This window comes from Schistocerca serialis, chromosome 9 (assembly GCF_023864345.2).
Source record: "Schistocerca serialis cubense isolate TAMUIC-IGC-003099 chromosome 9, iqSchSeri2.2, whole genome shotgun sequence".
NCBI classification, from domain to species: domain Eukaryota; kingdom Metazoa; phylum Arthropoda; class Insecta; order Orthoptera; family Acrididae; genus Schistocerca; species Schistocerca serialis.
In genome coordinates this window covers 152,488,325-152,503,208 of record NC_064646.1, presented here as the reverse complement: position 1 = coordinate 152,503,208, position 14,884 = coordinate 152,488,325, and positions in this window count along the sequence as shown.

Genomic DNA, 14,884 nt, shown 5'->3' with positions numbered 1-14,884 from the left:
TAAGATATATGCTAACATCTTCTCTCTTCTTTTAGTTAGTGGTTTCAGTACATTCATTTCCTTCTAACTTTTAGGGTTCTGTACCTCAATCGGTAAAAATGGAACCCTTACAGGTTCATTCTGTTGTCCGTCTCTTAAGACCCATTTTTGCAGGAACGGGCAGAGATATCAAGTTCAAGGACTATGGTCTCTTGTCGGTATAAAAAATTTGACTTTCTAATACCCGCAAAGCCAACGGCCTTGCCGCAGTAGTAACGTCGGTTCCCGTCAGATGACCGAAGTTAAGCGCTGTCGGGCTGGGCTAGCATCCGGGCTGCCGAGAGCTGTTGGCAAGCGTGGTGCACTCAGCCCTTGTGAGGCAAACTGTGGAGCTACTTGATTGAGAACTAGCGGCTCCGGTCTCGTTAACTGTCATACGGCCGGGAGAGCGGTGTGCTGACCTCATGCCCCTCCACATCCGCATCCAGTGATGCCTGTGGGCTGAGGATGATACTGCCGCCGGTCGATACCGTTGGGCCTTCATGGACAATTCGGGTGAAGTCTAGTTTTAATACTCGAAAACTCTCTCATTAAACTTTACAGGACAGTCAATCTGGTCCTTGCCGCGCACTAGTGGAAGTTGAAACTTTCATACTAGGGATTAAAAATATTTTCATTTGGCTTTCATAAAATTTTGACCTAACGTATCCGGTAAGTAATTACTGTTATATGCTGTACCTTACTGCAACTTTGCTTTATAAATTTTATAACGAAAAGTTACTTTCCTGGTTTATAAGTCACATTTACTGTGGCACTAGTGGGTAGTTAGTAAATTTTACTACTGACAAAGATACAAATGTAGACGGCAGGTGAAGAAGGTCGACTATCCCTGATGTAGATAAACTGTGTACACACATAATTAAGACTGTACGGAACCCTCAGAGAGCGAGGCCTCACCGCACGTGTACGGCTTTTCATCCTATCGGTCCAATTAATTTTCAGCACCTTTCTGTAACATCACTCTTAAACCCTTCAACTATCTTTGTTTCCGGTTTCCACACAGTCCATGATTCACTTCCATACAATGCGATGTCCCGCATGCAAGATGTGTGTGAAAAGTAATGAGACTGATTTTTTATCTAGCAAAGATTTTATTTTCTTCAGTCAACGTTATTGTCCTCTCCAAAGTAGTTTCCTTCGGCAGTTAGATACCGGCGGAGTCATTGTTTCCAGTCTTGGTAGTGGCGCTGAAAGGCTTCAACTGGTAGAGGCTTTAACATGTCGGCCACATTATTTTCAACGATCTCCAGAGTCCCAAAATGACGCCCTTTTAAAGCATCTTTCAATTTCGGGAAAGTAAAAAAGTCATAAAAATTCACTTAAGGTAAATGGTGTGGCTGTGGAAGAACCGGAATACCTTTTGAGATCAAAAATTCCGTGGTGGAAGTGGCCGTGTCACATGGGGCGGTGTCACGACGCGGCATCCACTTGTCTACAACGTCCGATCTCACTCAATACATCATTTTCCTGAGCGTCCGAAGGATATGTTTTTAAAATACTTGGTTGGCAGTTTGACCTGGAGAAACAAACTCACAATAGCAAGCACATATTCGACGGTTTCGTCAGTTTTTTAAGTTGAATTTCTTCCGGAGCGAGGTTCATCTTCATCGTGTTCTCACCGTCCAAAAATGATTCGTGCTATTGATAAGCACTGTTCCCCATAGGCCTGTTTCAACTTTTTAAGGTCACACTCGCAGATTCCCCAAGTTTAACACAAAATTTGATGCCGTTACGTTGCTCTAAATTCCGCTGTTCCATTTTCGTAATACACAACAAACCACAGCTTCACTGATGGCGCTCTCAAAAATCACGTTATGTACGAAGCTGATACTCGGACTGAGCATCTGTAAAGGACGGACACACCAGTTTACACAAGCAGAACAACAGAGCGTTGCCAGGTCACTCGCGGTGGTGTCAGTCTCATTATTTTACTCACACATCTCATATACAATCTCAAAATGTTCTTCCTAAAAATAAAAGTACCTTTGATGCCAGCACACTTCTTTTGGAAAGAAGTGCCACACTACTTCTTATACCTCCTTGCTTCTTCCATCATGGTTTAATTTGAATTACGGAAATTTTCTTCACTTCAGAATGAGATTTTCACTCTGCAGCGGAGTGTACGCTGATAGGAAACTTCCTGGCAGATTAAAACTGTTTGCCGGATCGAGACTCAAACTCGGGACCTTTGCCTTTCGCGGGCAATGTTCTACCATCAGAGCTAACCAAGCACGAGTCACAACCCGATCTCACAGCTCCAAGTCTGCCAGTACTTCGTCTCTTACCTTCCAAACTTCACAAAAGCTCTTCTATAAACCTTGCAGAACTAGCACTCCTCGAAGTAAGGATGTTGCGGAGACATGGCTTAGCCACAGCCTGGGGGATGTTTCCAGAATGAGATTTTCACTCTGCAGCGGAGTGTGCGCTGATATGAAACTTCCTGGCAGATTAAAACTGTGTGCCGGACCGAGACTCGACGTGTCGGTCCCGCGAACAGTTTTAATCTGCCAGGAAGTTTCTTCACTTCGTCTGTTACACGTCTCCCAAATTTGAATCTAAGTTTGTCGCTAATATTGTTTCAACAAGGCGTACTAATGGTATAACCACACAGTTACTTTATTTATAACGTCGTGATTGATCCACCGTGCTGAGCTTTCTCCTTATAATAACTGCAACCTACATAATTATTTCTTTTCTGAAACACCACTAAACCATTTCGGTTTGCGTCCACAGTTTATATTTTCTGTTATGTACTTTGAAAGTATGGAGAAAGCCTAGCTGTACGTTACAGTACAAATACAAAGTGCCACGGACCGTAAAAGCGTATTTTTCGCAGCTCACAACAGGCTTTCTGACGAACACTCGCTGTAGCAGAAACAGCAGCAGACTCGGTACGGCTTGACGTGTAACAGGGAAACCAAAAATATCGCTGGTGCGTTACAGCGTGGGCGTCACCATGTTGCCAGCCATCAAACACTCAGAAGACAACGGACAGCAAAGGAAACACAATTAGCACGGAATACAAACGAATTTTTCGAGAGGCGTGGTTCACAGCCCTTCAGTCATCATGGCCGTAATGTAACGAGGTTAAGTTGACGATAAGACGCTTGTTGGTTCAAATGACTCTGATCACTATGGGACTTAACATCTGAGGTCATCAGTCCACTAGTACTTAGAACTACTTAAACCTAACTACCTTAAGGACATCACACACATCAATGCCCGAGGCAGGATTCGAACCTGCGACCGTAGCAGTCGCGCGGTTACGGACTGAAGCGCGTAGAACCACTCGGCCACCGCGGCCGACCAAGACGCTTGTTTATCTGGAAGTTAAAACATTGCTTAAAGACAGCTGAGTTCCGCCTAGCAACATTGCATTGGGACACAGCATCCTAGTGTTAAAAATTTGGAAATTTTGGAAATTTGTGGTAAGTTCCTATGTGACCAAACTGCAGAGGTCATTGCTCCCTAGGCTTACAGGCTACGTAATCTATCTTAAACTAAGTTACACTAAGGACAACACACACCCACACACCCATGCCCGAGGGAGAACTTGAACCTCCGACGGGAGGAACCGCGCGAACCATGGCAAGGAGCCCTAGACCGCGAGGCGTCAAAAATTTGCTGCTATATTGTCTTACAGAGATACCATATTCACAATACCTAAAAGAAATGCAGAGTCCGAAGTATGATCTACAACCCGTACAAAATATAAGCGGAAGAAATAAAAGTTCAATATCTAGAAACAAAAAATTGTGGTTAGAACGTTGTAAAACAGATTCGCACCTTACCATCGCTGTTGTTCATCTTTTACGTTATACAGGCAAGAAAGAAAATTTTCGGATCAGGAATAAAGGTGGAACAGATTAGAAGCAAAGGTTCGCAAATGATAAAGTTCAAATGGTTCAAATGGCTCTGAGCACTATGGGACTCAACTGCTGAGGTCATTAGTCCCCTAGAACTTAGAACTAGTTAAACCTAACTAACCTAAGGACATCACACACATCCATGCCCGAGGCAGGATTCGAACCTGCGACCGTAGCGGTCTCGCGGTTCCAGACTGCAGCGCCAGAACCGCGCGGCCACTTCGGCCGGCAAAATGATAAAGCTCTTTTCACTGGGAGATATGGACCTGTTAAAAGGACTGACAGCAAATTTGACACAGAATGTGGCTAAAGAATAAAGAAAAGGAAAAGGAAAAAGGTACGATATGGTATTCAGCAGGTTCGTGAAACTTGAACCTCGACTTCTCTGAAACCCTTGATAAGCGCATCGTACTAAAGCAGCATTTGTTAGACCTAAGTATGTAAACTGGCTTAGAAAATGTCACGGGATAGTGGGGCACAGATGGCGCAGGTGTGTTGTATGCGCAACACAATCCCCTTGCGCCAGTTGTAGTTGTATAGGAGACCTTCTGAGAAATTGTTGTGCAAGTGATTTGTGTAACATGAAACATCGTCGTGAGCGACGCTGCTAGAACGGGGTACGGCGATCGGTGCCCGACGGATGGGAATCTCGATTTCGGCAGTGGTGCGTAAATTCTGCTTCAAGTTCAACCGTGTCCAGGACGTATCGTGAGTGGCTGAATAACGGGTCGCAGTCCACAACAGACGAACTACCGGCGTTGCAGCCGCCCTCGATGAACGTGACAAGCAACATCTGAGATGGATCGTCAATGGTGACAGAAGGGCAACAGTGCAACCAATCACAGCTCAGTTCAACAAAGGACGTGCTACAACGTCTCCCAGCGGACATTTCGTACGAACATGGGTTCCATGGGGTATGAGAGCCGGTGCCGCACACGGGTTCCACTGCTAACCCAATGTCATCGAGCACAACGCCTTGCATTTGTCCCCAGTGATGGACACAGGAATAATGGCGTTACGTGATATGGTCGGACGCAATTTCAACTACACCATGCCGATGGGGGGCACCGTGTGTGGAGCATACCACATGAATCGATGGATTTCGCGTGTCAAGAAGATGTGGTTCAAGGCGGTGGTGTCCTTGTTATGGTCTGGGATGCATTTTCCTGGTATGGAATGGGCCCTAGTTGTTCTGGAAGGGACTTTAAATGGTCCGCAGTTTGCTCAGGGACCTGCCGGCCGCGGTGGTCTCGCGGTTCTAGGCGCGCAGTCCGGAACCGTGCGACTGCTACGGTCGCAGGTTAGATTCCTGCCTCGGGCATGGATGCGTGTGATGTCCTTAGGCTAGTTTGGTTTAAGTAGTTCTAAGTTCTAGGGGACTGATAACCACGGCAGTTGAGTCCCATAGTGCTCAGAGCCATTTTTTTGCTCAGGGACCAAAGCCACCCATTTTTGGGCTTGCAAGCCACTGACGGTTCTGCGCAGTTTCAGGATGATAACGTGCCACCTCATTGCTCACACGTCGTCCAGACGATGGTTCTAGAACATGCAAGGGAGGTCCAAAGACTGAGATGGCACCACAAAGTCCAGATTTGAACATATCTGGGATGTCATGGAACACAGGCTCCGTGCCTTGTATCCTGCAGTCACGAACAGACCAGAATTGGCTGCCGCTCTGTAAACGATTTGGTGTCAACTGCTTCCACAGGTATAGGAGGGACTGAATACCAGGGACTTGTAAACTCACTTTCACGGCGTCTCACTACAGCCTGGAGGACGAGAGGCCACACGAGATATTAGGTGCCTATCCCATGGCATTTGCTGTGCACTACAATAGTTTGAATAATGAGCATAATAGTTGATCCATTGGGTGTATGCCTCCCTTTTGAGTTGACTGGTGTCAACTCAAAGTGTGCTTTACTTTACATACTGTTACTCTGTTCCCATACCTGAAAGCACTTTGAAGGCCTGTTTCAACGAACTGGGTGAAAACCACAACGTGTACAACGTCTACACAAAGATTAACTGTCCGCAGTGGGGGCTGCCTGATGCCTCTGCTTGATGTGATGGGTCGGTCCAGTCTGCGATGCGGTCGCCTGCAAGACTCGCCTACCTTATGTACTCAGCACAAGTTCTGATGTTATCTTCCTACTGGTGGCACACTCTTACACCCTCAAATGAAATGTCAGGTGAGGAAAGAGGCTGGTTGGCTAGCAAATAAATAATCATTTGCATCTGGTAAAAGCAGACTTTATTGTGAAGAGCGTCAAAACAGCAGACTCGTCTCTCTTCATTCCGTGATACTTCTTTACTCATACTAGTGATATTTTTATATGCAAATTGGAGTCAGTCTTATAACTAACTTAATTACGTTTCAAATAAAATCCAGTCGAAATCGGGGAGACTGCGGAAACGCACATTTATTTTCAACTGCAATACAACAGTGATTGCATATGTGAATTCTTCCTTTTGATCCCTCTTGGCGCTTTTAGACCGTCCACTGCATCTACTGCTTACGGGCTAAGACGATTTCTGCGTGCTGTGCCAGCCGCGGAGTAACAAGGGCAGTTCAACAGAAGAACCGTCCCAAGCCCGGTTGGTTTAGTAGGCAGGAAAGGCATCGGCATGGTGCTGGAGTCAGGTATGGGAGGACAGGTGGCTGGTAATCGTGCTTTGTCGATTCCTGGAGAGACATTATCGGTCAGGTGCACTATGTATCATTTTACTGTTAAGCACGATCTGCGCCGGCAGGTGTGGCCGAGCGGTTCTAGGCGCTTCAGACTGGAACCGCGCGACCGCTCCGGTCGCACATTCGAATCCTGCCTCGGGCATGGATGTTTGTGATGTCCTTAGGTTAGTTAGGTTTAAGTAGTTCTAAGTTCTAGGGGACTGATGACCACAGATGTTAAGTCCCATAGTGCTCAGAGCCATTTGAACCATTTTTTGACGATCTGCGAAACATTTCCCTGGTGAAAAGAGGATTTCGTAAATAAAATGGCCAGGTTTTCCAGCCATTCTTAAGGGAAAACTTTCTTGGTGTGATACAAATCTCGAAAACTCTAAAGGACATGGGTAGTCCCTGGAAATGACACTTACATGCTTCAACCGCTTGTTCGACAAATTTTTCCTTTTCTTTTCTTTCTCTCTTTTTATGTTCCGACGCTAGAAATCAGCAAGAAAAAGGTGGCAAAAGTAAGACATCTGGATTGACTGGCGTACTTTTAGACGGAAGTTTCTGGAAAAGGTGTTTCAGTATAGTTTATTACAAGGACCGCAGTTTTCCTATGGTGTTTGCAGTAGAGCGAAGTCTGCTTATTTTTTTCAAACGCGGGCCAAAAATGTTACTATCTCGTTGGCAACATCTTCTTGAGGCGCGGGAAATGTCTGAAAAATTGACGCCCTCTGCACTTTTTCGCCTCTTCTGTTCAGATTCTGCTCTGAGTTGGGTGACTTCATGCTCTGCTTGCAGAGAGGACATTTCTGCCTGTGTTTGCAGCATACTAGCTTCACTGTTTATACTCGATAGAGACACTTCGGCTTTCGCATGCAGCTGGGACATTCCTCGGTCAGGACGCTCTAGGCGGACTTCAAGCACGATGCAGCAGAACCCTCAATAAAATCACTGTTAGGTTCTACGTGGCCACTGGGGTTCTACATAGTAGCACAACAACTTCATCTGTGTTCCAAGCATGAATGTAATCACTGTTGTCGACACGGATTAGAATCAGTTAAAATTTAACATACCATCAAGTGCTTCCCTCCCTGAACTTCACCATCCATAAGTCATTTGAGTTTTCTCTTTTTTGTGTTTATCATTAGTGTCGCATCTGAAGTAACTTTTACTGAATTACTTGGCAGCGCTATTAACGAAATCAACTTTTGCTATAGTCTTAGTAATTTATCGTATCCTTGCATATTTCATGTCTACTCGGCCCCTTGCATAATTAAGGAATTATGTTATTACCCCGACCCACTGATCAATTACTGCACCGAAAATTAGCATTTATCAAGTCCGCTGCATAAAGTTTAATTAGCGTGGTTCGTCGGGGTAGAGAATTGGATAGATAACTAACTAGCATCATTTCTCGTTCACCTTAATAACTAGGAACGTCCTCGCAATTGTTGAGGTCCTGTATCCTCCACCTAAGTTGTTATACGTAGTATTTCGGTTCCTCTCACCCTTTAGAAACAGTGAGCAGTCCATTCTGCTGCCAAAGGATGTCACTCCCCACAAACTTCGTCTTACTTTTTAGTTTCAGCTCAAGTATTCCTATACCAGCATTCTACGAAGTTCGAGATGATTCTTTTTCCCTTCTCTGGGACGGGACGTCCATCCACTTTTAGCAGACCCGCGCCTCCCCGTCACCTTGCGCGACAATGGCCAAACATGGCTGTCTTGCAGCTACCTGAATTCTGCTGCTCCGCTCGATTAAAAATTGTTTATCACTCAAAACAGACATTAGATGAGATGTGGATTGGGACAATAAACTGAAAAATTTGAACCACGCTTTTTACGACCTATGGTACAAAAGGTTGTTTTTCCTCAGCTTAAGAGATTGCATAAGATTATGTTGGGAAATGAGCATGGACAGAAAATAAATGTCGCTGCCACGTCTTAGAATCCCTAGTTAATATCCTCTCCTCATTTCAGTCACCTACTGGTGGATGGGAACATTATTTATGGAGAACTATCCAACATAAAAATCATATTGATCTTCTGCCAAAACCCGTTCTCAGCTATCTCTTTACAATATTCTCAATTCAAGAAATTGTTTCCTCTGCAGTTGGAGCAAGTTGTTCTCCCACCGTTTTTTAAAAGATGGGGATAATAGAACATTTCTGACAAGCAGGTGGAATCCATATTTTCTTTCAACAAAAATTATTAAATATGTACCGCATGTATTATAATTAATTGCGAAAGATTTGGTTAAAAGGATATCCGTAACACAGCTTCATTGTAGGATCAGGTAATAAACCGTTAGTTTCAGGCTATTATAAGCCGATCTTCAGGTGTACAAGACTGCAAAAGGGAATGAAGAAACTACTGTAAGAGAGTGTAGACCACTTAACAACTGTTTGCTATAATAATAATGGGAATTCACTGCTCAACTATAAAAATGAAGTTGATAAGGTCGGGTTAGTCAGAATGAAAGACTGGTGTCGCATCAGATAGCGAACATAATGTAAAAAAGTGAGCGATCAAAGGGAGATAAAAGGTGAAACCGCTAAGAGAATATCAACGGACAACGTAAGAGAATTTACACCATGAGACGCTTCTCCGCCGCACACTGGTCACCATATAAGGCGTCGGATTTTATGGGCGTCTCACATGAAGTAACTAGAACACTTGTACCTTAATTGAGATAAGGCCTTAAGTACAACTTACATGAAGAGGTGGGGGGGAAGGACGATCTCTTCTGAACAGCACGTTATAAGGCATCTCAGGTATGTTCAATAACGTTCATATCTGGGGAGTCTGGTGGTCAGCGGCAGTGTTTAAACTCAGAAGAGTGTTTCTGGAGCCACCATGTAGCGATTCTGGACGTGTGGGGTGTTGCATTGTCCTACTGGAACTGCCCAAGTCCTTCAGAATGCACAATGGACATGACTGGGTGCAGGTAATCATTAAAGATGCTTACGTACTTGCCACCTGTCAGAGTCGTATCTAGACGTATCAGTCCCCTGTTGACATGAAGGACCCATAGATTCATGAGGTTGTCTCTATACCCACACACGTCAATCCGCTCAATACAATTTGGAACGAGACTCGTCCGGTCATGCAACATGTTTCCAGTCATCAACAGTCCAATGTCGGTGCTGACGGGCCCTGGCGAGGCGTAAAGCTTTGTGTCCTGCAGTCATCAAGTGTCCACGAGTGGCCTTCGGATCCAAAATTCCATGTCGATGATGTTTAGTTGAATGGTTCGCACGCTGGCACTTGTTGAAAGCGCAGCATTGAAGTATGCAGCAATTTAGGTAAGGGCTGCACTTCTGTCACGTTGAATGACTCTCTTCAGATGTTATTCGTGCCGTCCTTGTACGATCTTTTTCCGACCGCAGCGATGTCGGAGTTTTGGTGTTTTACGGATTCCTGATATTCACGGTACACTCGTGAAATGGTCGCATGGGAAAATCCGCACTTCATCGCTACCACGGAGAAGCTGCGTCCCATCACTCGTGCGCGAACTATAACAGCATGTTCGAACTCGCTGAGATATTGATAGCCTGCCATAGTAGCAGCTGTGGCCGACCTAACGGGAGCCAAGTCTAGAGAATAAACCGCTTGCCCTAGTATTACCCAACTGAACGCCTCGATAGTTTCTCTGACCCGTTGTGTAGTGCGTGATGGGGTGTTATCATGGCTCTAAGCACTATGGGACTTAACATCTGAGACTTAAAACTATTTAAACCTAACTAACCTAAGGACATCACACACATCCATGCCCGAGGCAGGATTCGAACCTGTGACCGTAGCAGCAGCGCGGTTCCGGACTGAAGCGTCTAGAACCGATCGGCCACATCGGCCGGCGATGTTATCGTGGATCAATATGACTTTGTGTTGCCTTTTTCCATATTCTGCTCGTTTTTTAAGTAATCCTCAATTTAAATCGATCATTTGCTGTTGCTAGCGATCAGTGTTAATGGTTTCACCAGATTTTAGCAGCTCATAGTAGATGACACCCTTCTGATTCCACAAATCACAGAACATTGTCTTCTTTCCAAAACGATTTGGTTTTGCAGCGGATGTCGATGGTTCGCCTGGATTCACCCATGATTCACGACGCTTAGGATCCTCAAAATATATCCATTTTTCATCACCTTTCACTATTCGATAGAGAAACGACTTTCTTTTCTATCTCGTGAGCAGCATCTCACAAGTGGTCTCCTATCTTTCATTCAGTTCATACGGAAGCCATTTTCCTACTTTCTGCACCTTTTCCATAGCTTTCGACCGAAGAGAAACGTCTTTCTGCGTCACATTCATTTGTTCCACGAGTTCCTGTTGAATTTGAGTATCATCTTCATATAATAAGGCCTGCAATTTGTTGTCTTCTAACTTGTTCGGTGGTTTCCCGCGCTCGTCATTTCTCACGTCCAAATCACCACTTTTGAATTTGTTGAACCACTCGAAACACTGTGTTTTCCCAAGAGCATGTTCACCAAAAGCATCGTCAAGGAATCGATGCGATTCTGCAGAAGTTTCCTTCAAATGATAACAGAAAACCAATTCTGTCCGCAAACCGTATTTCGTAGGCACAAACTCGACATGTTTACTGGTTTGAAACAGATACCGATGTATTGAACTTGGGTTACTGTGTGTTGCCATTCGTCGTCAGCCATTACAGGAAGCAGATGGCGGTGCAGACGCAGTCTCACGGGCCCTACATCATAGACCATATACAGTACAACATAGACAGCGCATGTCCCCCTATCTCTGGCGTGCAAAGGTTTGAAACCAACATCTAAGTCCCGTGATTCGGGGCAGAAAGCCGAGTTCCTGTCTGTACGCGCTGTGTGAGTGCAGCTCACAGTTACAGTTTTTCCCATTTATAGCTGATATCAAGCATTGATTTCGACAATTGAACGAACTGTAGCACTACTGTTACACTTGTAGTGCAGTTAACGCAGTTTCTCCGAAATTCCTGATAATAAGGCAACGGGAATCGTTTCTACACGTGGTCAAGATGAAATATATTGACAGATCTCTTTAACAAGCGACAGTTGTTTAGCGAATACTCGTTTTTGGCACTGTTGGTTCTTGTAGTTCACCACTTCCACAGGAGTGAATGACAATATCTAATTCCACAGGCAGCATTAGTCTTCTACGGATTCCACAAGAATGTGTGTGAAATGTTAAATGCTTTTGTAAGAAAGGACATTCGATTATGTGCATAATGTCAGGTATTTACACAAAATGATCGCATATATTTTCTGACTTTTTCTCAATCCAGTACAGATACCGAAACGATATCAAGATAGGAAGCGTAATATATTACAAAAAGTTGATTATACTATACAAGTATAAGATATTAATAATATGTCCTCTTAAAATCTTAGTCATTCATCAAGTTTTTCATATAAGGACCAACAGCCATTATAATTTTCATCTCATGGAAATAACCTCTCCAAATATTTTGAAATAGTACCTTTCACAATTGAGATTTACATCCTTTTGTGAAGTGTGTAGGTCAAGCCACGCCTTCTCTGGGCATATATCCACTGAAGAACTGTAATTTAGTTGCTTGTAAAGAGAACTGTCAGTACGTTTCTCCTGGCTACACGTAAAAACGATAACCATTGTTTTAATGTTAGGAATTTCGGAGACGTCAGGTTAACTGCTCTACTACATGTGTAATAGTAGTGAGGCAAATTATTATCTTGTTAAAATCAATGCTTCATTTCAGCTATAAATGAGAAAAACTGTGTCCTGCCCCGAGTCGCGTGACTTAGATGATTTCAGTGCAACGACGTCACGTGCAGGCTATGTATGTGCGGTCTATGCCCTACGCTGAGAACCATCTACAGAGAAATTCCGGTTTCATACTTCTACACCTGGTACACGGGCTCGGGCCGTGAGAATTTGCGAGACGGTTCCAGCATAGCCGCAGACCAACGTTCACAATTTTTTTTTTTTTAATGGCTCTTGTGAAAAACTAGGCAGGAGTCGGAGATTTGCTGGAAATTTCCACTCAAATGGTACGTGTACAAGCACAGATTGGCGGAAAGCTGTATGACTCGAAGCAGGAAGGGAACACTCGTTTAGAGACGAGCCCTGTGATTGGGGAGGAAAGTGCGGTCCTTCTGCAGTGAGGTCATGCATAAAGGCCTGGGTCTGGACCTATCCCGTGAGCGGAGAGGACGTGTCTCTGTGTTCGCCATCTTGTGCACAATAGCGAGGCACCTAGACTCCGACTGATTATCGAATAGCTGTACCATCACGTCTGTATATTTGTCACTCTGTAAGAAGAGTGGGGAAATTAATAAGCTCTGGACATTCGAGGTGCTCTTTATTCTCGCGTGTTTGCAGTGCTACTATCTTTGTCTGGCCAGTGGGCAAGCAGCTGATCTCACTCGCACACGGTAAGGAACCAGAGCTGTTCACAGACGGACAACATTAGTCCAGGTTGGTGTGTAGGTTTCAGAGCTGCAGCGAGAGTCAACCGAGTCGGCAGAATACAAGGCGTTAATTCAATAAATGGGTTGAATTCCATGCGATTGTGCTGTATTAAAAACTCGTCAGATTCATTTGGGAGTTGGTTACTTTTCTTGCCGTGACTCGATCCCTTTTTTTGTTACTATTTAGTTATTTAAAAAGGCGATAAGTTCGATACGAATTAATACCAGGCCCAATTGAGAGAGTTAGATAGGGGATGTTCTTGCGAATCGACTTTTAACTGAATAAAACAATTATTTAGCGATACATTTTGTGCATACGCATGTATAAACTATAATTCCCCGCTACCCCTTCCAACCAGCCGGCGGGCAGGTGACAGCCGCACGTGAAGCCGAGCTATAGAATGACGGGGTCGCAGAAGGCACCCGTGTACGAAAACTAGCGACTGTCGCTAAAGCTACCTAGCGGCGAATAACGTGAGAACTGACTCACCAGGTGGATACATGACACGGCACTGAATAAAAGATGGTTATATGTACCATCGTCAAAATATAAAAAATACTGTAAAAATTATGTACTTGGATATAAACAGTAAGGCAACGGCCTTGCCGCAGTGGATACACCGGTTCCGGTGAGATCACCGAACTTAACCGCTGTCGGGCGTGGCTGGCACTTGGATGGGTGACCATCCAGCCACCATGCGCTGTTGCCATTTTCGGGGTTCACTCAGCCTCGTGATGCCAAATGAGGAGCTACTCGACCGAATAGTAGCGGTTCCGGTCAAAGAAAAACAGTTGTCTTGTGACAGCCAGAGCGAGAGCACCAGCAGCAGCGAGTACTGTTTGTATAAAGCGTTTATTTTGCATTTTGTTTACGACCTTCCACTAAGGAAGGGATTCTATTTGTGTTTATCTGCTCTGCATAGTAACTAACAGTTCTTGATAAAACTTTACGTAGTTTTCGTGTTAGATTTCTTAGTGTTTTCTTGATCGTTTAGAACAGAAAGCGCCCTAAAACCGTCTTTTGTTTGTTTCGCGGCCGTTAGCCACTAGTCACTTGAATCAGCAGTTGTCTTGTGACAGTCAGAGCGAGAGCACCAGCAGCAGCGAGTACTGTTTGTATAAAGCGTTTATTTTGCATTTTGTTTACGACCTTCCACTAAGGAAGGGATTCTACACTCCTGGAAATGGAAAAAAGAACACATTGACACCGGTGTGTCAGACCCACCATACTTGCTCCGGACACTACGAGAGGGCTGTACAAGCAATGATCACACGCACGGCACAGCGGACACACCAGGAACCGCAGTGTTGGCCGTCGAATGGCGCTAGCTGAGCAGCATTTGTGCACCGCTGCCGTCAGTGTCAGCCAGTTTGCCGTGGCATACGGAGCTCCATCGCAGTCTTTAACACTGGTAGCATGCCGCGACAGCGTGGACGTGAACCGTATGTGCAGTTGACGGACTTTGAGCGAGGGCGTATAGTGGGCATGCGGGAGGCCGGGTGGACGTACCTCCGAATTGCTCAACACGTGGGGCGTGAGGTCTCCACAGTACATCGATGTTGTCGCCAGTGGTCGGCGGAAGGTGCACGTGCCCGTCGACCTGGGACCGGACCGCAGCAACGCACGGATGCACGCCAAGACCGTAGGACCCCACGCAGTGCCGTAGGGGACCGCACCGCCACTTCCCAGCAAATTAGGGACACTGTTGCTCCTGGGGTATCGGCGAGGACCATTCGCAACCGTCTCCATGAAGCTGGGCTACGGTCCCGCACACCGTTAGGCCGTCTTCCGCTCACGCCCCAACATCGTGCAGCCCGCCTCCAGTGGTGTCGCGACAGGCGTGAATGGAGGGACGAATGGA